General features: G+C 39.0%; 1 protein-coding gene across 8 annotated transcripts in view; it reads right to left on the reverse strand.

Moving 5' to 3' along the window:
- Positions 1 to 27450, reverse strand: part of LOC307178258 (uncharacterized protein) — a 1492981-nt gene that overhangs the window by 945601 nt on the left and 519930 nt on the right. The window lies entirely within an intron of this gene.

Raw genomic sequence — 27450 nt, forward strand, 5'->3', positions numbered from 1 at the left:
TTCATTTAAGGAAAAGATGATTATTCTAAGAGGCTGATGTATCTGGAAATGTACAGGTCATGAAGGTCATTTCAGGAAAAGACCTTGACCCTACATCCCCCCCATTGGCCATATACCTCACCATGGACAACTGCAATCAAGTCACTGGATTTCAATAATCTCATTTTTTGCTGTTGTTGTTTTGGGGCTTTGTTCATTTAAATTTTTCTCCTCCTCTTAATCCTTTTTTCTCCATCAAATTTTTATTGAATCTTTGCCCTCTGTAACAGTGAGGATATGGCAGGGAAACAAGAAATTATATAAGAAACCTTTCTAGGTCTTTCAAACAGAGGAACTTCATTCAAGGAAATTGGTTATCTAAGTACTGGAAGAAATAACGAGCCAAGGATGATGGGGAAGTGACTCAGAGTTTATCGAGAGCAGGAAGCTGCTAATGACAGGAGAAGGTGGTGACTTAGAGCCTTAGAAGCCAGGTCCATCCTGGGAATGAGAACTGTAGTAAAGTTCTACATGGAGGGAAGGGCTTTCCTGTGGGAGCTGGAACCAAAGAGGAGACTCAGTCACTGCTGGAGATAACACCAGAAACAGAGAGGAAGGAAAAAATGTCCCAATTGTCCCCTCCTCGTGCCCTCCAGTATTCTGCCAATGTCTACCATTGTGCACACCCAACCAGAGGCCAGAAGGCAAAGAAAACACACTTGCCTGTGACAAAAACAGAGCAAAGGAAGGGCAGGCAATGAATCTGAGAGCAAAGAAGCAGCTGACCTGTAACCCTTCATTTACCTATCTTCAACGTGATAATAAAATATTGGCAAATCTATTTGATAAGATCTTAACTATGTGAATCGCCTATGTCTCAGTTCCCAAAGGTGTGTTTATCTATCCCAAGAGTAAGATAATTTTGGTGATTCTCACCATCTCCTTTTTTTTTCTTGCATCTTTATGCTGTTGTATGTCAAAAAGCCACTACATTGTTTCAAATAACTCTGGGGACTGGGGAAATTCTATGGAATTGCTGCAAACAGCAAAAGACTTGTTCAGAACAGGTCACTGTCCAGAACTTCCTAACCAGGGCCAGTGACGTTGCTTTTTAGGCTAAAAGATAATCACTATTAAGAATAGGAAACTCAAAAAAAAAAAAAAAAAGAAAAAGAATAGGAAGCTCATTAGCCTGTTGCAGACTTTGTTACCTAGATCTCTGAGACCAAGCCAAATACTGCCCAGGATGCTAAACCCAGGTCACAGTCAGTGTGACAGCAAAATACTTCAGGATGTTGAAAGCTACTCATTTCCTATGATCTCTCTTATCACCATAACCCTTAGTCATCAAACAGGGTAATCTTCGCAGTAAATTCTTTTCTTCTATAGCTCTGCTTTTCTGATCTGCTCCTTCTGGAACTCTCATTCTTGCGTTCTAAATTCCTTCTCATCGTCAAATTTCACAAATTGCTTTCTCTCTTTCCTATCTTAACAGAAACGTGGTCCTCACTCAAGTCTTCTCCCGTGTAGACCAACCACATTCCCCCAGCCCTTTGGTTGGAATGGGAGAATATACTTCTGTCTTCCAACTAGTGGATCATCATTCTTCTTCTCTGACTGAAGCTCATCCTACCATCTCTTAGCAACTGCACCTCATTCCTTACAATTTGTTTAAGGCCACTGCCTTAGGATCCCAATCAACACCCATGAGCTATCTCTTTTTATATTCCCTGGGGATTTCAATATCCATGAGTATGATCTATGCCAAATCTGGTCTTGGTATTCAAATGACCTCTCTTCCTTCTCCTTATAGACACACTCCTCCATCACTTGCACTTACCATGTTGTTTGACACTTGCTTTTCTGTGCATGTATTATGTATCTGCTACTACACTTTCAGCTCCTCAAGGAAAAGGACTTCTCTTATTCATTTCTGTATCCCCCCCAACACCTAGTAGCTCTCCCAGCACATGGTAGCAACTCTATAATGAAGTGGGCTGGAATCTCTTATTATATAAACAGAGTAAACAGATCAGGTAAGCAGACATAATAGCTCCTTAACAAGATAAAATTAATTCTTTCTGTGTAACAGGTTATACTCAGGGGAAAATAAAGTTCATTATTTTTTTCTGTCTTTGTAAAATAACAGCTATGTTCTCCCTTTTGGTCACAGAGGAACTGATATGACTGTTGGTTATAACAAGAGAATATTTCAGAAACAAGAGAAAAAACTTATTGGATTTTCTGACTATTCACTTTCAACAAGATCCTCTCCAGCCACCTTATTAAAAAAAACAGGGCTTCCCTGGTAGCGCAGTGGTTGAGAGTCTGCCTGCCGATGCAGGGGACACAGGTTCGTGCCCCGGTCCGGGAAGATCCCACATGCCGCGGAGCGGCTGGGCCCGTGAGCCATGGCCGCTGAGCCTGTGTGTCCGGAGCCTGTGCTCCACAACAGGAGAGGCCACAACAGTGAGAGGCCCGCGTACTGAAAAAAAAGAAAAAGAAAGAAAAAAAAAACCTATAATGGATGTGATCTGTTAGGTGTCTACATTTTCCCCTGGTAATTACTGTAAATATCTCAGATCACTTCTGTAAATGGTATGTGGGTAGGACGGACCCACTGCACAGATTGTTTGGCTCTGGAGATCTGTTGAAAACAATGCAAGCTGATGAGTTACCGTGGACCCCTGCTGCACACACTGTGCTTGCTGGGGTTTCAACTAATGGTGCTTGTTAAGGATCACTAACATCTTGGCAAGGATGTTCTAACAGTAACACCTCTTCTAAACTGAAGTGCAGAAAAAAAAGTGGCAGTTCTAGGAATTGGAAAAGGTGATGTTTTGTTAATGTGCCTTTTGGGGTAATGAGGAAGGGCGAGGTTGTCTTACAGGCATCTTCTTTTATCTTTGTTTTCCGTTCCCAATAAATCAGACATAAAGTCACATCTAAGAAAAACTAGCAGCTTCTATTTTTTAAAGCATTACCATGCATTATCTCATTCAAGCCTAACAACTACCCCGTGCAATAGGTGCGATCATTATCTTACTGTCATTTTACAGATGAGGATGCAGAAGTTAAGTATCTTGTCTGGGGACATCCAGTTAACAAGTGATGAAATCAGGATTTGACACCAGGTTGCCTACCTTTCTCTTCATCTTTAAGCTACACTGCCTCATGGAAGAGGTATCTATATCATTTGCTGACTGTGACATTAGAAATTTGTTCTTAAATCCAGCCATCCACCTTGCACCATTCTATGGAGATGTGCATTAAAAATTACATTGCTGGAAAACAATGATATTCTCAGGCCCTGCAGAAATCCAGGCAAGAATCTATATATGCCACACTTGCTGCTCCCGGCATTAAATGTGTTCTGTTGGACCCTTCATTCAAATAATACATTCAAACTTTCATTTCTGGTTGTCTAATCTCCCCCACATGCAGTTATACACACTCAACTTACATATCTGAGCGCCTGCTAATGCTTCAGGTGAAACACAGTTCCCCACCAACCTAACTGCATTCCCTGTGCTTAAGACACAGCCAGGTATATAGTACTCACTCAATGCGCATGTACTGAATGAATAAACAAATAAATCTTCTCCTTCCCAGATTAAGAAAGAAGATTCTTGTGCCCAATCCTAAAACAACATACTATGCTCCTTAGCTACTGAGATAATTTTCCAACCTCTGATTTAACTTGCAGGAGTTCAATGGTAATTAGTATATAAAAAATAATTCGTGTACATAATATTTAACTTGAATTATCCTGTACTGAACATTATGCACACTCCTGATTCATTTAAACAAAGTTATCAAATGCATTTTTTTCTCTATCTCCAAAGTAATCCTAAAACCTGACAAGCCAAATAGGCCTTCCCACTTATTTATTTTTAATTAGAACCCTCAAGGAACCAACATACTCCCAGAGTATTTTATCTTATATCAGTAATATCTAAAGTCCCTTTCAAATATGAGATTCCAGGAGATTCTATAATCAACAACTCTAATTTTCTCCTTTGAAAATATAGAGTATGAGAATTCTAAACACATAGAATTTTTAAAATTAGTTTTCACTATTTGTGAATGGGACTACGTTAACCACTGGAGTTGAATACCTATTATATTTTCTAGGCATTGTGATGGGCACTTTCAAAGCAATGTCTTGTTTATTCCTCATAAATATTCTAAGGTCCAGATATTTAAGTTGTCAGAGCCTTTAATGACTCCCTCTCTGCCTACAAGTTCTCACAAAGGCTTGAATAAAATATTGTTCTCACTTTCCACCACTGTCTGTAGCCATCTTTCCAAGATCCGTCTCATGAAATAACTTCATATGTTCTTGATAACCTTTTCAGTTCTTTTGTTCTGGATCAAGATTTTACTTTCGCCTTGCTACTTTAGCTTAATGTTTTATTCTATTCTTTCTACATACTCAAAAGTTCCCTAATCATTCATTCATTCACATAATATTTGATTCCATACTCTGCATCAGGCATTCTGCTAGTTACTTGGGATGCAATGGTGCATAAAAACACACATGGACACTTCCCTCTTGGAGTTTACAGTCTACTGAGAGAGAGATGTACTATTATAAAGTATCATAAAAATAAATGTAAAACTGCAATTCTGATTAATACTGAAAGAGAAGTTTGTGGTGACATGAGATACAAAAGGATATCTGGAATGTCCAATTCCAGTAATGGTGGACTAATTGTAGCAGATAGAACTCACTTAATATCTTCTTGAAGGCATGAGAACTATCAAGGCACCAAGCCTTAAGGGATTAGATACTATAGAGAAAAAAAAAATTCACTGAGGTGAGCCAAAATTCTACACATTTTCCTCCCTGGAGGTTTCCACTTATCTGTATGTGCACAGGTCAAGAAAAGCTTAGCAGAAATCAGAAGCCAAGAGGTGGAAGAGTTGACAGAGCAACTGTGATTGGGATATAAAGCTGGCATATAGGTCCCAACAAAAGAAGGGCACTAACAAATACCTCAGGCATTCAGTTTGGAACCCCAGAGGACTACACCCCAGAAGTAAGGGTAAATTCTCAAAAGATCAGGCCCTCCAGAGACTCAAATCCAGCCTGGAAACAGCTCAACCTTTGTTGAACTATGGTGATCTGCTTATATTCTCACCAGTAGGTAAATGAAGAACTTCTTCAATTTTTCATGGTCAATAACCAGCATTCAGTGAAAAGTTAATAGAAATTCCAAGAGATAGGAGTAAGAGGAAAAAAAAATAACCGACGTAAGAGATTCACAAGTGATCAGATATTGTAGTTATCAGACTTAAAATAATTGATATCTTAAAGAGATAACAAAATGAAGAACATGATCAGAGAACTGGAATCTATTAAAGAATAAAATAGAAATTCTAGATGCAAACATATAATTATTGATCTTGAGAACGCAATAGAATGGGTTTAACAGCAGATTGGACAAAGGTGAAGAGACGATTGGAGATTTGGAAGATAAGTCAGACTATTCAGTCTGAACCACAAAGTGAAAAGGAATGAAACACACATAAAATAGAGTAAAGAAACATGAAAAGGACTAACACATGTGTAATTGAAGACCCAAAAGGGAAAGAAAGAAAATGTGCAGATTTTAAATAAATAATGAGTTTTCCAAAGCTGATGAATGTTACCAAGCAACAGATATGAGGCACTATAAACTTCAAGCAGGGCAAATACACACACACACACACACACACACACAATTAATACACCTTGGTAAAATTTATAGAAAGGAAAAATAAATTCTTACAAGCAATAAGAAAAAAAAACCTCTCCCACCAGAGTAAAATAAAGACAAATAGCTCTATTTCTCTAGAGAAATACTGGTGGTTGTAAAGTGCTGAAAGAAAACAAAACTGTTCATAATAGCCAAAAATTGCAAGCAACTTGAATATCTGTCAACAACAACAAAATAATTAAAAAGTCAATTACAGCATTTTTTTACATGCAGCATACACCAATTAAAATAAATGAACTAATGCTATGGATGAATCTCATGAACAAAACGTTGAGACAAAAAGAAAAGCAGACACAAATGAGTTTATAATTCATGATTTTATTTATATAAATGTTATTTATATAAATGTTATTTATATAAATGTTATTTATATAAATTTTATTTATATAAATTTTATTTATATAAAATTCAAAAATAGACAAAATCAATCTCTGGTATTAGAAATCAGAAAGGAAGTTCTCGTTGAGGAGAAGGGGTTAGTGACTAAGGTGCCATGATGAGTGTTTCTAGAGTACTGGTAATATTCTCTTTCTTGAACCGAGTGAAATTGATTTTCTTCAAGCTATAAAATCATGATTTATGTCTTTTTTGTATTTATATTATAATTCAGTAACTTAATTGACATAGAAAAACAAACAATGGGGTAAGAGCTCTTCTCATGTTAAAACCTGCTCTGAAAAATAGGATGTGCAGGCTTTATAATCATTCAGTCAAGACAGATTTTACACTAATTTCTTTACACTACCACCACTAAAAGGTACAGCCTCCAAGGAAACCTGAAATGCCACCTATGCCACATTCTAATATCAATTGTGCAAAAATACCTGTATAAAATTTTAAAAGTCTAATACCAATGTCAGTTTTTCACACTCCTCCCCTTACTCTTTCATCTGCTATTGCCTTCCACTCTGACAATTGCTGAACATAACGGGGAATTATAAATTAAACTCTTAGGCTCGAAGCAAATATTATGAAAGTTTATCTCTAGATGAAATGTATTCTTCAAATTCAAAGGCAAAGTTTCTCTTTGTTAAGTTACAATGGACTGAATACAGGGAAAATTATGTGGTATCTATATTATCTTATAACATATAAAAAAAGAAAAAGAACTTTATTCCTTAGCCAGAAAGTATGTATTTTAATTAAATATAAAGTTTCCCATTATTATACTTGGAAGTTAGCTCTTGGTTAAGAATGTTGGAGGATTTCTTACATAGATATTAAATATGCTGTAGCCTAAAACTGGAATAGTTGTTACCAAACTGCGTGATCCCAGTTATCCAAAAATGGGCAGAAGACCTAAATAGACATTTCTCTAAATAAGATATATAGATTGCCAACAAACACATGAAATAATGCTCAACATCATGAATCATTAGAGAAATACAAATCAAAACTACAATGAGATACCATCTCACACCGGTCAGAATGGCCATCAACAAAAAATCTAGAAACAATGCTGGAGAGGGTGTGGAGAAAAGGGAACACTCTTGCACTGCTGGTGGGAATGTGAATTGGTACAGCCACTATGGAGAACAGTATGGAGGTTCCTTAAAAAACTACAAATAGAACTACCATATGACCCAGCAATCCCACTACTGGGCATATACCCTTAGAAAACCATAATTCAAAAAGAGTCATGTACCAAAATGTTCATTGCAGCTCTATTTACAATAGCCAGGAGATGGAAACAACCTAAGTGCCCATCATCAGATGAATGGATAAAGAAGATGTGGCACATATATACAATGGAATATTACTCAGCCATAAAAAGAAACAAAATTGAGTTATTTGTAGTGAGGTGGATGGACCTAGAGTCTGTCATACAGAGGGAAGTAAGTCAGAAAGAGAAAGACAAATACCGTATGCTAACACATATATATGGAATCTAAGAAAAAAAACAAAAAATGTCATGAAGAACCTAGGGGTAAGATGGGAATAAAGACACAGACCTACTAGAGAATGGACTTGAGGATATGGGGAGGGGGAAGGGTAAGCTGTGACAAAGTGAGAGAGTGGCATGGACATATATACACTACCAAACGTAAAATAGATAGCTAGTGGGAAGCAGCCGCATAGCACAGGGAGATAGCTCGGTGCTTTGTGACCACCTAGAGGGGTGGGATAGGGAGGGTGGGAGGGAGGGAGATGCAAGAAGAAAGAGATATGGGAACATATGTATATGTATAACTGATTCACTTTGTTATAAAGCAGAAACTAACACACCATTGTAAAGCAATTATACTCCAATAAAGATGTAAAAATAATAATAAAAATAAATAAAATATAGGTATATCTGTAACATCTATCCATGAGACAATCTTGAAAACAAAACAAAACAAAGACTAAAAGGGCCTCTTAAATCATACAATCACTGAAGTGTTAGGAAAAAAGGCGGACCCTGCGGCAGAGTATGTCCGTGACGTCTTCATAGAGCTCTTTGCCCATGGAATTGGAGCCCTGTAAAGCAGTACCTGGCCCTGTATCTCATACTGAAAAGTAAATATCTCTTTGTAGCTAAAAATAAGAAACAAGGACTTAGGTTGACACTAAGACCCTATTCCTTGGCTAAACTGAAATTGTATCTTTTAGCATCTCTTGGCTGTGTTTGAATTCCAACCAAAAACTAACTTCTCTATATGTAATTCTTTCTTACAAGTTGTTGGAGGAACAATTACTGAAAGTGCTCTAACCCAACAGTGGAGAAGTACAGCCCATGATTCTGCTGGACGTATAAAACAGGACACATAAAAAGAAAATCAGTAATCACCCAGACTGTGACATACAACCAGCGAAAAGCTGATCACTCCAGAGTCTTTTCTCCAGCAGCATTTCTGTGGACAGACAGTCCCAAGGAGCAGCTTAGGCAGATAAGGAACAACCTGGGAGGCCACAACAGCCCGTCTGGAGCAGCTTGATTACAGTTAACTTACGTTGTCCATGCTCCAACAGTGCCCTTTCAGCTAAATGTAATAAAGCGCCACCTCTTTAAGTGACAGGGAGTCGGAATTGTTACTTCTGCTTTAAGCAATGAAAAACAGGGAGAAATCAACCTACCTAACATAGAGCAATTTGCAAAGAAAGTCTTAAATAGCCACCTACTAAGTCAGCTGTAACCCAAAATATTAACACTGATTTTTGCTACATGTTGATCTCTGACATGAAGATGATTTTAATTTGTTGTGCTGTAACATATTTAGCAAACTCCCTTCAATTTACAATTCCCTTTCTAGAAAAGAAAAAAAAAATAACAAAGTTTAAACTTTTAGCAGCCAGCCCTTAAAAATATTTTAAATGATTTTTATCCTTGAAATACTGCCTGCATTCTCTCTGTGAGATACTTTTCTTTCCTCACCAGATTTGGGAGGGCCGGAAATTTAATAGACCATACATCAAACAGGTGACACCTATATATCAAAATTGAGTCTGGTTTCACCCAGATAAAACCTGCATCTAACCCAGAATATTTCTCAGTTTCTCATGGAAACTGGGAGACTGATTTGTACTGCATTTCTCATAATTAAATAGTATTATCTGCTCAGTTTGAACAGGTGTTCAGTAAATATAACTAACATTTGTTAATAGTTTCAAACTCGGGTGAAAAATGTGTGTGTTTTTTTTAAATCTCCAAACAATGAAAAGTGCATCTTTTTAGAGTTCTCATTTTATAGATGAAGAAACTGAGAATTTCAAAAGTAATCACACAGCAGCTAAAACAGGTAGCAGCTCCAGAATTTTATCTCATGTCTATATGCTTTGAGATTTCCATTATTCTTCAGTCAATCACAATCCTTCCTGCTGAGAAATCTATATAATATTCTATTTTTGCAAATCAACTAGATCAGTCTCCCTGATTAAAAGTGTAATACTAATAGTAGACTGTCTGAATTCAGACACTCTAGTTCCCAAATTACGTCTTTTCTCCCAGGTGTACTAAAAGAAGGTTTCTCAACCTTGGCATGCTGTTATCTTGGGCTAAATAATACCTTTGGGTTGTCCTGTACATTACAGGATGTTTAGCTGCCTCTCTGGGTTCTACCCACAAGATGCCAGTGGCAACCCAACCCCAAGTCATGACATTCAAAAATGTCTCCAGACTTTTCCAATTTTCCCTGGAGGACAAAATATCCTCCAGTTGACAATCACTGGCCTAAGGAACCCAGCCGGCACTTGAAACTTTAGACAAGAGTTTGCATCCTCTTCTCTTTAACTGAAGTCATACCACAAATTCTAAAAGGATCTTTTCTCCCATTTGAAGCCCATTAAAAACTCAGATCCTTTAGCATGACAAACGGTGCCTTCATAATACTATTCTCCTCTCTAGGAAATTTAATAAACCTCACATTGCCCATTTGTAGTTACATTTGTTACGTGTTATTGGGCAATTTCACAAGAGTCCCTCTCCCTACGTACAGGTGCCCTGAGCATCAATCTTAAAAACAGAGACCTGGATTTTAATCCCATCTCTAACATTCATTAGTTGTGCAATCATGAGGGAGTTAAGTTCTTTGATGTTTTCTTATGGGCAAAATAAGGACTTTAAGACCCAAACAGCAAGGCATTGCTATAAAGGCTTCCTACAAAATACCCACAAAATAGGTATACCTACAAAATAGTGACCTTGAGCCAGTAGCTTAACTTCTATGACTCAGTATCTTCATCCACTGAATGGTAGTTAAGACTATAGCAGTAGTTTGAAAACCATGGGTCTGAAAGTTATTGCAGGTACTGTGACAGTAGTGGGAGATAAGTAATCACGGCCTATTATGTTCACCCGTAATCTTTCCACTACAGCACACTGGCTACCTTCTGCTCCCTCAGCACCTGTGAACTGGCTGCTACTCCTGCTCATAACAATCTTCTTCCTTAAGTTCACGTGGCTCATTCCCTCATCAACTTCCAGTCACCTTCTCCGTGAGACTTACTCAAAACAACCTGTCTAAAACACCCCTCCCCAGCCTAGCACTCTTGGAGAGATGACCCTGCTTTGTTTTTTCCATGTTATAATAACATTATGCTATTAATATTATCTTTATAATAATACTGTATATATTATGCTTCTTTCTTATGCTTTCTCCAACTGGAATGTAATCTCCTTAAGGGCAAGAGTCACCTATTTTATTTAACCCAGTACCTAGAAAAGTGCCTGGCACACATTAGAAATATGTTAGATGACTAAATTTATGGGAAAGCAACTGCTTCATCTCCAGCTCTGACAGAGAGGGTCTGTTTTTTGCTATTTTATATAACAGGGACCCATGGATGAGTTTCTATGGGAGTTTCCAGAGGCTCTTTCTCTGTTTCAGAAAACTAGTCTTAGAACTATTTATTTCTCAAGTTCTTTTCCTGCACCTAGTTTGCTCAAATATCTCAGCATATGGCACAATCACCTATCAACACCCCAATTCTAACATTATATTTATCTTATTGTTTCACTGATTTTTACTTTGGTTTTAAGTAGCAAGAAACTTTTTTTTTTTTTCTTTTTTTTCTTTTTTTTTTGCAGTACGCGGGCCTCTCACTGCTGTGGCCTCTCCCGTTGCGGAGCACAGGCTCCGGACGCGCAGGCTCAGCGGCCATGGCTCACGGGCCCAGCCGCTCCGCAGCATGTGCGATCTTCCCGGACCGGGGCACAAACCCGTGTCCCCTGCATCGGCAGGCGGACTCTCAACCACTGTGCCACCAGGGAAGCCCTACAAGAAACTTTTTAAAATAAAAAATTTTATGGTAAACACATTTGGGGAAGCTGATAAAAGTTATATTTTATTAATGCATATTTATTTTATAAATTTAAAAGTATTGATATAACATTACAAAGTCAACCCATGAAAATAATGAGATCATTTCAATGAATAAAATCACTTTAAATCAGGAATTAAGCATGAGAACTATCAGCCTCGGCTAATTTATTTCCACAATTTTTTTTGTTTTACAATATTCAGCAGACCTTGAATCACCTAATTAAGCATTTGTAAATGGTGATATTTATTAAGAGCTCATCTGCTATCCCAGAATCTTTATAAATATCTAAAGGGCATAACAGCAGAATAGCAGGAAATGTGTTTCAGTGCTGAAAAACTATAAATCTTTTAAAACTGATTGCATTACTGCATTCCTAATGACAAATAAGATATGAAGCCCACACAAGCCTGAAATAAAAAAATAATGAAGAAAGTCTCCATATAATGAAAAGAGCAGTAAACTAAAAAGAGATTTCCTGCAGGGAAAAGAGTTATTGACTAGAGGTGGAGATGAGGAGAGCTCAAGGCATTAAGGCAGAGTGTGGTAGCAGGAATGGAGAAGAGGGTGTTTTGAGTCCCAACTCAATTGGCATTAGTTAGTGTCTTTTTTTTATTGGAGTATAGTTGATTAACAGTGTTGAGTTAGTTTCAGGTATACAGCAAAGTGATTCGGTTATACATATATATGTATCTATTCTTTTCCAAATTATTTTCCCATTAAGGTTATTACAGAGTATTGAGCAGAGTTCTCTGTGCTATAGAGTACGTCCTTTTTGGTAATCCATTTTAAATATAGCAGTGTGTACATGTCAATCCCAAACTCCCAATCTACCCCTGCCTCCCACTCTTCCCCCCAGTAACCATAAGTTCCTTCTCTAAGTCTGTGAGTCTGTTTCTGTTTTGTAAATAAATTCATTTGTATCATTTTTTTTTCTTTAGATTTGGCGTTAGTGTCTTGAATAAACCATTCTCAGTTACAGGGTCCCTTGGATCGGCAGAGCGATCAAGTGAAAATAAAGTGGATGCTGATGTCTAAGCTCTCTTCTTTTTGTAGACTACCTGAGCCTAAATAAAATAAGATTAAATCAACAGAGCTTGAAAAATGCGTATGTGTATATCTGTGTATATGTGCATGTACATGTATGTATGTACACAGTAAGCATGTGATGTATGTGTGTATAAATATGTATACACTGAATATTATCTCTGAAACCCCTATTCTAGTGATACCTGAAGCATCCCATATTCCTCTACAGATGAATACCCACCCTACCTACTATAGGAAGGGGGGTATATTTAATTATTCAAGTCAACTTGTACAAGACTATTCCCTTGATGTTACATTTCGTGGCTTGTATTCACTTTACTTAATGTGCATATTGGACATAATTCTGAAGATTATATTACGCCTAGGACATGATTTTTCAGTTATTCACTTGCCTTATATCTCTTGCAGAATGAATTGGGATTTTGTGTTATAAACAATTATGAGTTTCACACTTTATGCTTGTAACATAATGGAATATATATTTCTTATACCATTTTATATACTGATCAATGAACAGAGAACATATAATTTTATCAGTTGACTATGGCAGCTGGTGAGTACACTGCGTTTTCGTTCATCCTCCAGGTAATAAAAAATAATGAATACATCACTATACTTTACTGTCTTACATTAATGTTTCATGCAGTTAAAGAGTTATAAAGTCAAAATAAAATGTTAATGGCAGAGAAAGAAATGGCAAGATATTAGAAGCGGTGTTTGTTTTCTGGTCTGTTATAAATAAGGGATAAAAAGAAGCTTCTACTTTGGTCTAACTGTGCTGATGTTTTCTTTAACTAGTCTAGGGATCAGCAAACTACAACCCCGGGCCCTAAACAGGCCCATGACCTGTTTTTGTAAATAAAGTTTTATTGGAACACAGTCATGCTCATCTTTTTATCTATTTTCTATGACTGCATTTGTGCTACAATGGCAGAAGTGCACAGCTGTAACAGAGATGGTAAGGCTTGCCAAGCCTACAATATTTACTATCTGGCCCCTTACAGAAAACGTGTGCAGACCCCTGGACTAGTCCATCCCCTGCCTCCTAGAGGGTGTAGAGCAAATTTTCCTAGGCAACTGAGCGGTTCTGAAATGGCCCCAGCACCACCACCAGTAAAGTGTGTGTCAGGCACAGTCAACACTCCCCCATAGCCAGTTCACCTGTCCTTCAAGAACATAGAAAAGCACACTCGCAAGCCTATACTATGGCTGTCTGCCTCTAGAACCCTTACTTCCCTTAACAAAGGTACACCTCCAGCTGTTCACGCCTGCTGATGTTACTAAGGCTGCTAACGCCTGGACCCAGGTTGCTGATACTGGAGACCAAGGACACTAATGTCTGAGTCAGTGATGCCAATATCACATGTTGGGAACATGGCAGATAACTCCACCATGATGCTTCCACAGTTGCTGCCAGAATTTCTGTTCTTGCTCATCACACAGTGAATATTGCCATTGGGATGCTACATGTACCACTTCCTGACCCTTGTGACCCATGCAAGTTTTGACAGCACCCAATGAAAAGTAAACGCAGATAGCTGATTTAGTGTTCACTTTGTTTACCAGCCAGTTCATCTAGGACTCAAACAGTCCAAGAGGACAGAGATGGAGCAAATCCCTCCTCCTTCTGCTGAATGATGCTTTGTCATGGGACCAAATTTCCGTCTCATTCTCTTCCTCAGTATGGACTCACCCCCATGAAGTACCTAAGACCATCACATAAATTAGTATCAGGAGGTTCTCCCATCTTCTAACTCAAAGGTCCTCCAACCTGATTCAGGTTTAGGTATTTCCCAGCATGACAATGGGGTAAGTTGGAACCTGTGCTTTAGCCAATGGAGTCTAAACATCTCCCTGGATTCTATCAGCCACAGTTTTCTGCTTGATGCTTTGGATGACCTTCTAAGGAAGACTGCCTGGCAACAACTGCATTCTAATAAGTGCTGGGTGGGGGGAGGGAGGTTTTCATCTTCTGTGCAGGGAGGGTTGTTAAATTCAGTAGCCATCCTCTGGCAGGGGCTGTGTCTTCATGAACTCATGGGCATGTGCAGTGAGATACAGTGAGGTCTACCAGGGGTGGAGAAGCCTGTCTCCTATTGGACATCTGAGAACATAGGTGTGTGGAGATACTATTATATGACAAGAATGCTGAGTACCTGTGTAGACTGGACTGTTACTAGATGAAAGTTCAAAACAACTTGGATTTAATTTGTAAATGTGCCCATGAACTTATTTGACCAAACCCAGCCTGGGCTTTCAAGGGTAACCCCCAACACTGCTTTCAGATATTCAGGAAAACTGTAATTTATTCCTGGGAAGAGAAGAGAAGTCTTTCTCTTGAGGAGACCCCTAGTTTTTCTAGAATTCTGGATTCTTTTCAACCTGCTGGCACTTCTTCCTGTCACACACTGCAGAATGTTTTGGAATTGTGATAATGTGCTGTGCAAGCACGATGTGGTAGAACCATGCCTTTCGCATCTTAACACACAAACTATAGGTTTCCTTGTTGCTCGTGAGAACTAGCTTAGTGCCTGTGCAGGTGCCCTGGCTGGTCCCTTAGGGGTCCACTGACTTTAAACTGCAGGTGACCAGGCAGAGATAGACCATGGATTACCTCATATATTCTGGCTTGCTACATGGATACTTCCGTTGTGTCAGAATTCAGCTTTCCTGGTAACTCCCTAGGAGAGCTGCTGCAGAAGGGCTGAGAATAACCCAGTTGACACACAATGGGGAAAACTTTGGAAATGGGAGATAAGAATCCATGAATACATTCTTTTTCCTTTCTCCCCCCTGACTATTGAAACAGAAAAAAACGTATATATAGACATTTGGAAGACATCTCATGAGAATAAGCAATCAGCCCCACTTTCACAAAGCTTTAACCAGCTAGGTGATGGACCCCTTTATATTTGCCTTTTCTCCTTTCACACTTAATTTCCTTTTTCATCTCACTCCTGCTTCCTAAAAACTGTTCTCCTCGATAAAATATCAGCACATAGCTTGTGCCCCAGGCTCTGCTTTCTAGGGAAACCGTTCTAAGACAATCCCCAACAGAATTTTATTTTGGTAGAAAAAGCATGTGTAGTTCAAATGGGTAGCAGCTGAACCCTTAAGGTTTTAAATAGGATATATATCAAAGGGTGTTGGGAGGTGATAGGATAGGAGAGAAAAACGAGACAAATTGACTAGTATTCTGCCCTTTCCAGTATGGAAGCCTAAGGCTAAGCCCTGAACTTTCCTGAATCTCAGTTACCCTGACCCTAAAAGAGGGAAACTAATAGCTTCTGGGCAGTAAGAATGAGATGAGATAATAGATAGGAAGTAAGACAGATTATGTCAAAGTTAATCTATAGATCCTGGAGTCAGACAAACCTTGGTTGGAATCCCAGATCCATCTTTTACAGGCTATGTTAATTTTGGCAAGTCAATACTTAACCTCAACATAGCACTTAGTTCATAGAATCACTGAATTACAAACAAAAGAATGTATGCAAAGTGTTTCTTAGCACAATGCCCAGAACAGAGCTGCCACTAGATGTTACCTATTCTCATCTTTTAGATTACTTGTGATGCTTAAAGTATCATACAAACAATAGTTATTACCAACCGGTTATAAATTTCATAATCTTCTTTTTCATAATATGCATTTCTATCATTTATACTAAATGGAAAATATGTCTTCTCCAAATGACATGATTTCTACAATCGGCATAAGTAACCAGATTATAGAATTTTCTATTTAATTCTTGTACTTGTGTCACAGTGAGAAGCTGTATAATGGAATTTGTGGAACTGAAGTAAATATAATATGGAAATGAAACCAAAGATTCAAGAAGCTCCTTTATGTGTCAGGAACTAGTTACTAAGAAAAGATTTCTCTTCAAGGAGCTTGCAATTCAGGAAGAAAGACAATAGAGGCAATCTTCTTGACTGTGACTGAATAAATACAAAGTATTATACCAGACAGAGACATCTAACCTAGTTGTGAGTAGCACTGATTGACTGGGATTCATACAAACAACTTTTAATAATAAAAGCCGACAAAGAAAACAGACACATTTTCCTTATTATTTGGAAGAAAAGAAACATTTAAAAAAAGAAATGGTTTGGTAAACAAAGTTGAGACAGTCTATCTTTAACTCCATCAAAGACCAATCAGAACTTGTTATCTTCAACCAGGAAAAAGTTTAGGAGACTGAAAATTTGGAGAGGAATAGAGTGCTAGAAATAGTCTTTCCACAATAATAATGCACACTTCTGGGGCTTCCCTGGTGGCACAGTGGTTAAGAATCTGCCTGCCAATGCAGGGGACATGGGTTCGAGCCCTGGTCTGGGAAGATCCCACATGCCGCAGAGCAACTGGGCCCGTGAGCCACAAATACTGAGCCTGCGCGTCTGGAGCCTGTGCTCCGCAACAGAAGAGACCGCGACAGTGAGAGGCCTGCGCACTGCGATGAACAGTGGCCCCCGCTCACCGCAACTGGAGAAAGCCCTCACACAGAAATGAAGACTTAACACAGCCAAAAATAAATAAATAAATTTATTTAAAAATAAATAAATAAATAATGCACACTTCTGAGCGCCATACATTTCCAGAATCTTCTTTACCTGAAGAACTGGTTAGGAAGTATGTCTAAACTCCTCTTGTAATCTCTTGTGACACAGAATGAAATCTATATGTTTAGGATGAGCTGAAAAGATGGTCTCAGCTTCAGAATACCCACAAGAATTTCTGCAAAGTGATTAGACAAAAAAAGTCAACGATGGCCTACATCTCTAGATACAAGGACAAGTGGATGTTCAACAAATAACAACATTTGCCGGGTGCGGTAATGAAAACACTCTCTTTCATTCTGTGGAAACAGCAGTAAAATATAAAAAGATTAACAGGTGTTCAATACAGACTACTCCCCTGAATTTAAGTGGTTTCCTTTCCTCTGCCTGGGGGATGAAAAAACTAAGTAAAAGCACTCATTCTAGGATTCTAGATCCTTAGAACATTACTGTGAGGTGGAAAGTAGAAAACAATAGATATTTATCTTGGTAAAATGAAGACTACAGAGTGTATGAGCTTTTTGGGTAGAAAAAAATTTTTATCTCAATTCTATTTCAAAAAAGAATCAGAAAGATTCCTTTATATTATACAGATCTCTAGCTCACCCTGCAGGGCAAAAGATATTGTCATTTTTATTATGATTAGTAGTAGTAGCTAACTTTCATTGGGAGCTTATTATGTGCCAAAACTATGCTCAGTGCTTTATATAACTTATTTTGATTTTCCTGGAGTTTAAGACTAGGACTGGGGGAGGGGGAAGGGGGGGAGAAGTTTTTTTTGGAGTGGGGGTCAATCCTTGGAAAGAGGAGTGAGCAAATGAGGGAAATGAGATGAGGAAGGAGCAAAACCTAGTAAGAATCTTCTATATAGATCTCTGATTTTAGCAACAAGGTCTTGACCTTGCCAAGACTTCTAGGAAGCATGCAAAATTACCTCCATAATTGTCCTTCCGAACAACAGGAGGCTCGGGCATTTATCCACTGCCTTCCAGCTCCCACTGGTTAAAGATTATCTCCTCTGCACTTCTGGGCTGCCCTTGCACTTGAACTGAGGGGACTCCCAAGGTTTGGAGAAGGTCTTGGGGCAAAACACAGGAAGGTAAGCAACACTTGAGGAGGGATGTGATCAGTATGAATCAAAATAATCCAGCAAAGCTTTGGCTGGAATCAGAGGTGAGCCAAAAAGAGGTTGCAATGGCAACGAGACAGTCTGTGATAAGACTTATTTTCTTTAATCCTGACAACGCCCTATTATACTGTTATCATCCCCATTTACTGATGAGGATAGTAAGACCGAGAGAATATAATTTGCCCAACTTCACACAGCCAGTAAATGGTAGAACAGGACTTCAAACCCAAGCCGGATGATCCTAGAATGTGAAGTCTTGCAACCTCATTACCTAATTTACACAACCTCTTATCCAAGAGACTTATTTACATTTTCCAAGTATGAAACTCATGGCTAAATAGACTTCCCTAACACATCTTTAAGAAGCAGGTACCTTTAGGACTGAGCTGAAGTTGTGACTGCACTCAGGTGAGAACTGAGTATAGAGCTTCTGATGAGAGCTTCTAATAGAATTATCCACCAAGATTTCTGGACTGGCCTCCTGGGGTTATTTGCACAGGAAAGATATTCCTATACACAAAGGTATGATTTTGTCATAATAATCACATTTACATTAAAGCTCTAGGCTAGACTATCTCCATTGTGGAAATATGAGCATCATATTAAGGGAATGAAGTGAGCTGGTTTTCCTATTCCACTGAGAAAGTAACATAAAACAGTCCCTTGGGTTTGTAAGTTTTGAGATGATGCACAATTTTTAAAAGTGAGAAAGAAAGCCTACTTTACTAGATGGATGAGTAAGACAGGCTGTAAATTATTTTTTTTTCATGTGTAAAGTTATTTATTGTAGCACTGTTGGCAAAAAATTAAAATAATCTAATTGCAGTGGTAAGAATAAATAAAGTTTGGTCTTTTTTGTACAGTGGAATTTAGAGGTTAAAATAAAAGAATTAAATATTTATGTATAAATCTCAACAACAAAATGTTGAGTGAAAAAGTAATAGGTAGAGTATGATACCATTTAAACTTAAAAAAAAATATGGAACGCTTCACAAATTTGCATGTCATCCTTGTGCAGGGACCATGCTAATCTTCTCTGTATCGTTCCAATTTTAGTATATGTGCTGCTGAAGCAGGCACGGCTGTAAGTTATGAAAGAAAAACAAGATCCCTAGAGAGGGAGCCAACAGAAGAGCTCTCTAGGCTGTCTTAAGTATTGCAATGCATAGACTCATAAGTGAGGTGACTACATACATATTCATCAGATCAGGTATACTCGAAGGTAAAAGGGGTGCTATTGATAATTTCACTGAATCGACACATGTAAACCTGGACCAGAATGTACCCTATTCATAGGGCAAGAGGATAGACCTGTGTTTTTCCCATTGTTACTGTGACATGAGACTCATTCTGAGCGTCTGCAGATTCTCTGGCCCTATCCCTTAGTTGCTGTAGCAGAATCTCAGGTACCGGGCTCCAAATTTTGAATTTTAACAATACCTCCAGGTGATTCTTCAACATACTAATGTTCATGCACCAGTGACTGAGATAATCAAATTCAATGTTTCTGTATATATGTGTGTATAATTCACACAGAAATTTAAAGACTAAAATAACTCAGTGTTACGATTAAGACCATAAAAACTGGGAGGAAAACAACTCCGTTGATCTCATGTATTAATTAATGTGTATGGTACATATTTATTGAATCCCCAGTAAATATGAGTTTGATAATAGGGGAAATAATGTAAAAAATTAAAAAATAATGTATTCCTTGCTTTCTCTGAATGTATAGTCTAGCAGGGAGGCTGCAGAGTAATAACAATAATAAAGTAAACAATAATTACAATTCATACATCAAGGATGATGAGGCGATCAAGAAGTAACACTAGATTATAAACTTCCTGAGGACAAGGAACTCTGTCTGGCATACGCCAGAACATACTGCAGAGTGACCAACCATTCTGTTTTGCCCAGAGCTGAGGGGTTTCCCAGGACACAGAACCGTCAGTGCTAAAACAAGGAAAGCCTGGGCAAATCAAGACAAGCTGATCACCCTATTAGTGGAAAAGGCAATCAAAAGAGAGTCTAATAAAAAGGAATATGTTACTGAAGAAGGTTAGCAGGAGGTATTCACTTATATTGAGGTCTATCATTTTCCAAGTTCTCTATATACATCATCACAACAAGGTTCTAAGCTAACTGACAGAGGAGTAAACTGAGGCTCAGAGAGGTTAATTACTTTGCCCTAGATCCCACAGCCGGAAATGGCTGAGCTGGGCCTGGGATAGGAGTCCAGGGCTGTTTGAATCCAAAGGCCCCAAGGGTAAGGAAAGATGAGGCTCTAAGTTCTTTGCTCAAAACTTCAAAAGAGGCAGAAATGTGGACTTACAATTGAATTCTTCATCCTGGGAAAACCATCCATGTTTTATTCAGGGAAAGCCCTTTTGTTTTTATTAACACACACACATGCCCAAGATAGTTTGCTTGCCTCCCTCCCTCCCTTCCAGCAGCTGCTTTGAAGATGAACAGAGGCTCCAGAGGGAGCAGAACTGTTTCCAGCAACTGTTTCTCAAACACCTAACTTCATTTCAGATCAGAGCTGGGGTGTGAAGCTCTTAAAACCTTTGCTGCTTCATTCACATGAGAGCAGAAGCATCCCAAACTACCAGCGGCTCACCAGCAGTCTATCTGAATGCCTCTCTGGGTACTGGGTGCCTCAGGCACGATGTGGTGTGGAGCTGTTTGTTAACTCTACTTTCAACGGCTCTCCCCCTCACTCCCCTCTAAGAAAGGCAAACCCAGAAAGGAGGCAGTATCTCACACAAGCTTCCTCTTCCTCTTGCTTCCCTCTATCTCCCTCTCCTTCTCCTTTTACATTTTATGATTAAGAAGTATTTAAATTCTAAAAAGAATGAGAAAAATGACACGTTCATCCTAAAATTGCAAAATTAGCATTTTGTCATATCTGATGAAATCCTTTTTGGAGGAAATCAGATGTTACAGGTAGGATGAAAACTCTTCACCCCTGCCCAAATGCATTTCCCTCTTTTTCTCCCCATCAACATCATTAGAAAGTTGGTGTGATTGTCTCCATTTGGGTTCATACATTTTTATTAATATGCATATGTCCATAAGCAACAGGAAATAATATCGTTGGGGGAGTTATCCTTTCACTCTTCATTAATAGTATCATCCTGTATACCACTACTTAGATCTTAAATTTTTATTGAATCTTGCTTTTACAGGTGCAATCATGGGAATACATTGACAAAGCAGCACATTGATTCATGTTGCTTTATGGTATTCCATCACATGAATAGTGCACAGTTTCTTTTTTTTAACTCTCCAGTGTTAAATGCTTAAATTATCATTTTTTACTCCCTCTTGCATTTCTGTACTTCTACAATAAACCTATGAGGTAGATTTTACTTTACGATCTTCATTGTACAGAGAAGAAAATCAAGGTTGAGATCAATCAAATAGGTCAAATTTATACCACTAACAAGTGAACCACTGGAATCAAGAAACAGGTTGGAGGAGCCTTAAACTATTTGTTTCCCATATACAAGACTCCACAAGAAAGGAAGGAAAAGCAATTACAGTACCACGTCAACATTGTGTTCAAGGGTATTTGTTTTCCACGCTTGTATCTACAGGGCTTAGCAGGGTACTTGAAAGTAGGGGGTGTTAAACAAATATATATTAAATCATTGAGCTGAAAAGACATGAAGACCAAGTCTCAGGAGGTTCTAAGATAAGTTGTCAGATACACAGCCCTGGAGACAAAGAGCCCTGGATCTAACATACAGAATCAAATACGGAACCAGAGAACCAAAAAATGTTGAGAGAGTGAGAAATAGTTGGGTGGGCAGTACATAGCAGTTGTATATCCCACCTATACAAGCCTGAGACAAACACCTGGAATCTTACATGTCATTAGTGGACACGTAAGTGTTTGAGCCATTTACACTCAAAGGAGATGGGAGAGGGCAAGCCCAGGAATTGTCACTGGGTCATGGAATAGTACCACGTTTTGGAAGAAAGCAGTTCTTCTTCTCTTGCATAAAGTAAACTTGGTTATTTAAACCATCAGTTTCTTCTACCATATAACCCTAAACATATGCAGTTTTTCTCCTATCTCAGTGCACAGGACTAGTCAATGAGTTATGAACATAAATGGCTGCCATTCACAAGCACTTGGTCTGTACACAAATGTAGGATTAAATGAGATACAACACCTAAGCAATGGGTACAGTGCCTGGCACATAAAAAGAACTGAATTCAGATTCACTTCAACAATATTATAAAGAGGGAAGGACTCTCCTTTTATATTTGAAGACTAGAAAAACAATTTCTTCTCTTAATAATGAAGAAATTAAGTGGCAGTGAGGTTCATTGGGGGGGCAACAACCTTGAGATGCAAATTGTATTGTTGCTGATTATTTTTCTGAATATCACATGTGTTTATAATCTAGTAAACTCATGCAAACCTCTTTAACCAGAACTTTTTTTAAAGCTTCCTGAGAGACTTAATAGACAGTAAGAAGGAAATTCGTATTTTTCTCAAACAGTGCTCAAGGCAAGCACGTTTTACAACTTTTCAAAACCTAATGTCTCCATCCAGGGAAAACAAACTGAATTACTCTAGAGCTCATGTGGGGCATTAGGTTCATCCACACATCGGGGACGCTGAGCACTCTGCAGTAGATGGCACAGAATAGGATGCTGCTGCCTGGCGTGGAACTCGAGAGGGAGGTTTGAGTGGTTCACTGTTACTGGGATTTATAAAATCGCTCTCTCCCAACCAAGCAATTTGCTCTTCCAGATTGTACTTTTTTTTTTTTTTTGCGGTATGCGGGTCTCTCACTGTTGTGGCCTCTCCCGTCGCGGAGCACAGGCTCCGGACGCGCAGGCTCAGCGGCCATGGCTCACGGGCCCAGCCGCTCCGCGGCATGTGGGATCTTCCCGGACCGGGGCACGAACCCGTGTCCCCTGAATCGGCAGGCGGACTCTCAACCACTGCGCCACCAGGGAAGCCCCAGATTGTACTTCTGAAGCATATTTTGGTTTTAATAAAGCAAGTATTTAAGCCACATTGTAAAACAGACTCTCAGTCATTCAGAACTGTGAATTTGACACTGGTATCCCCCAGTGATAGACTGACATAACCCAACCACATAAAAGTCAAAGTTATGTGTGGGGTGTGTGTGTGCGTGCACGTGTGTGTGTTGAATCTCAGCCAGAAACTGGAGAAAGGTCAGACCCAATCCACATACCCCAAATTTGAGGAGGTTTCAGCAGGAAAGGAGACACTGATATCATCAGTCTCATCTCAAATGCAAGAGGGACCCTCTCCAACTTGGCAAAAATGAAAGTAAGGCTATTCATTCTCCCCTCAGAGTTACAAAATATTCCTCGTATTTCTCATGTGGGTTGAGACCTGGACACAAAGACAGACTGAAGCTCAGCTGGACTGGCAGTTTGAGGGTAGGGTCTTGTTAAAGTCCAGATGAGAGAGGGGTGAGTGTCTTAGCTTAGTAATTCTCAAACCCGGCTGCTCACTAGAATCAACTGGGAAATTTTCAAAACTATCCGATGCTCAGAACCAAACGCAGACTGCAGAAGAGCTGCAGAGGAGGCTAAGCATTAGTATTCTTTAAAAGCTTCCTGGGTGATTCTAATATGCAGCCAAGGTGACATAAGCAGATCCGGACACAACAATTTTCCCGCCCAAGAGTAAACACACATTGCACCCACAATGAGAGAAAATGCACTGGCCTTTTTACCATCTTGAACAAATTTAATCTATACTTATTTATTGCTGTAATCAAAGGTCTGGCATATATCAGGAATTCACTCATAATTAATGACTCAATGAATGAGTGATCACTAGCTAGCAAAAATATTACACTAAAATAAGGCTGCCCTTTACTCTGTGTAACTAACATACTGCTCAAAACCCCTAAAATTTGCATAATATTTGATGATTCACTCAACTCTTCATAAATTATCATGAAGAATTCATGAAAAAGCTACAAAGACATATGTACAAAGTACTCATCACACTGCAGTGCAGAGATTCAATAAGTCAATTATGATATATCCATGCAATGGAATTCTATGCAGACACTAAAATAATGTCTTGAGTTATTTTTTAATATGGAAATCTGTCCATGATATATTATTGATAAAGAGCACATTAAAAACAGCATGGATAAAAATAATAATTTTGATTTAATAAATACATAAATTGTGTGTTTGTGTGTGTCTACATAGCAAAATCTAGTAGGCATAAACACTAATGTGGTTAACTATGAAAGATACAAATAAAGATGATTTTCAGGCTTCCCTGGTGGCCCAGTGGTTAAGAATCCCCCTGCCAATGCAGGGCATACACGTTCGAGCCTTGGTCCAGGAAGATTCCACATGCCATGGAGCAACTAAACCCATGTGCCACAACTACTGAGTCTGCAAGCCACAACTACTGAAGCCCACGTGCCTAGAGCCCATGCTCCACAACAAGAGAAGCCACCGCAATGAGAAGCCTGCGCACCACAATGAAAAGTAGCCCCTGCTCACCGCAACTAGAGAAAGCTCGCGTGCAGCAACGAAGACCCAACACAGCCAAAAATAAATAAAACAAAATAAATTAATTTTTAAAATAAATAAAGATGATTTTCACACTCTTCTTATACCTTTTCTTTATCTTCCTCAACTCACATTATTTTATTTTATTTTATTTTTTGCCATGCGCAGGTCTCTCACTGTTGTGGCCTCTCCCGTTGCGGAGCACAGGCTCTGGACGCGCAGGCCCAGTGGCCATGGCTCACGGGCCCAGCTGCTCCACGGCATGTGGGATCTTCCCGGACCAGGGCACGAACCCGTGTCCCCTGCATCATCAGGCAGACTCTCAACCACTGCGCCACCAGGGAAGCCCCATTATTTTAACAATTGCAATTTCTTGGTACGTAATTTTTTTTCCAAAGTTGGGAGCAGCTCCAGCCATCCCCATTCCAGGTCCATCTTGAGTTCAGAACCCTCACCACTTGCAAATACAGTCAGATCAAGATACAACAATGGAAAGGGAGAAGTGGATCTTTAGTGCCCTGTTCGTACCTATGGGTCAGTCTCCACTATTTATGCTGGCCACCACCTCCCGCAAGTAAGCTCCCATCAGAAACTGATAACTTAGTTTAACCTAGTGCATCCAGTTATATCCATAAAACCTATTTCTTGAGGACATCTGCTTCCATATGTAATGGGGCTAGGTTATCTGGTGTAACTATTTCTTGATGCAAATTAGTTTAATACCTAATCTGTCATCGCTCACAGGGATAGTTACTTTTTCTTTTTTTTTGGCTGCACCACGTGGCTTGGGGGACCTTAGTTCCCCAACCTGGGATCGAACCTGCACCCTCGGCAGTGAAAGTACAGAGTCCTAACCACTGGACTGCCAGGGAATTCCCCAGGTAGTTACTTTTTGAAGCAAATATCAAAACACAGAAATGCCTCTAATGTGACACGACAGCTTTCAGAAACAGAACCATGGTAAGAATTGATTTCTCCCTGATAGGGGGAGAGGTGACATTGCAGAGGAGAGAAGTAACTACTAATAATAAGGACAGCCAGAAATGTTCGGATGCTTTCTGTGCCTGATACTGTACTTTGTAGGACTGACAGTACTTTGTGGGATTAAGGAATATAAATATTATAAACAACAGATGATGTATGTACTATTACTATACCCATTTCATAGATGAGAAAACAGAGGCTTAAGGAGCTTAAGACTTGCCCAAGGACATATAAACAATAAGTGGCAGAACTGGGATCATACTGCAGGTGCTCTGGCTTCAGTTTCCGTTCTCTGACCAACTATGTTACAGACTATGTAGTTTCTAGACCTTCTAAAATCCACAGCTCAATTTAATTCAGTCCTCAATACCAATTATGTTAGTTTCTGGGATAGGTAATATTACTGGTGAATAAAACTTGATTGGGGTCCTCTAGAGGCTTCTACTGATGTAGCAATTTATTCCAGCCACAGAAGAAGAAAACCAAAATTCTCAAGGATTGTTTACCTTCTAGACTAGTGATTGTCAAAGTGTGGTCCCTGGACTAATACCACCTGAGATCTTACTAGAAATGAAAATTCTTGAGCCCCACCCCAGGCCCACTGGATCAGAATCTCTGGGAATGGGGTCCAGGATCTGTGTTTAAGAAGGCCTTCCAGGTAAGAAGCCCTGTTCTAGGCACCATATCATATGTGTCACAGGAGTTATCTCATTTAATCCTCACGGCCAACTTTTAATGTCAGCTCATAATTCCAGATGAGGAAACTGAGGCATGGGCTGCTGAATGGGTTCCTCAAAAGGCATAGTTAGTAAGAGATAAGGCTGGAAATCTAACCCACTTCTGTGAGAGGCTCCCACTAAGGTGGAGTGAATGGGATAGAGCACATCTTTTGACTTTGCTACTACTTCAACACAACCTTCTTTGTCTGCAGTGTTAAAAAACATTCTACAAAGGTGTATCAAGGAATACAGTTTAATGGAAACTAAGATACATGTGGGCAATTATCTCATAATAACATTCTACTTATGAAAGGATGCTATAGTGTAATTAGACACCAGGAGGCCAGGGGAAAAAAAGTGGCTCTTATTTTAACTGCTTCACAATAGTGGAGTGTTGTCAGAGAGTTATTCACACAACAGACGCTCTGAAGATAATGTGCTGATTCTGTGGGTTGCTGCCTAACCCCACTGCAACAGAGCCTCCAGTCCTCATGCACAGAGACATAAGTCCTCCCTAAGCAATGTCTAATGCTTGCAGCAGAACTATAAATCGAAGCTAATGGGAGAAAATGCAACTCCTCCATTCAGATTTTCGGAAAATATTTGCCTGCGATGTTTTGTGCATCAGAGACTGCATGCACACACGAAAAGGCAGTATTTATTCTGGGTTGGCTTCATTTGGAGAGCCAGATTAGGGAAGGTAATCAAGTACATTTCACTTTTACCTAGTAAATAAGTTAAATGGTCCCTGTGGTTATTCATTAAAACTTTTATGGTATGTTCATCAATTACCAAACAGCTTGAACAAAGCAGAGGTAAATTAACTTTCTCAAATCCACATGGCTTGCCAAAAGGAGTGTACTCAAAGCAATTCCACTGGTTTAAAGTTCATCCAAAATACTATTAGCTTGGAGTCCAATTTTGAACTGTCAAGGGGAATATATACAATGGTAATTTCAGATCATTATCATGGCATTCCAATGCAAATGGCCACAATTTA

Source organism: Stenella coeruleoalba (assembly GCF_951394435.1).
Source record: "Stenella coeruleoalba genome assembly, chromosome: 20".
Taxonomy (NCBI): Eukaryota; Metazoa; Chordata; class Mammalia; order Artiodactyla; family Delphinidae; genus Stenella; species Stenella coeruleoalba.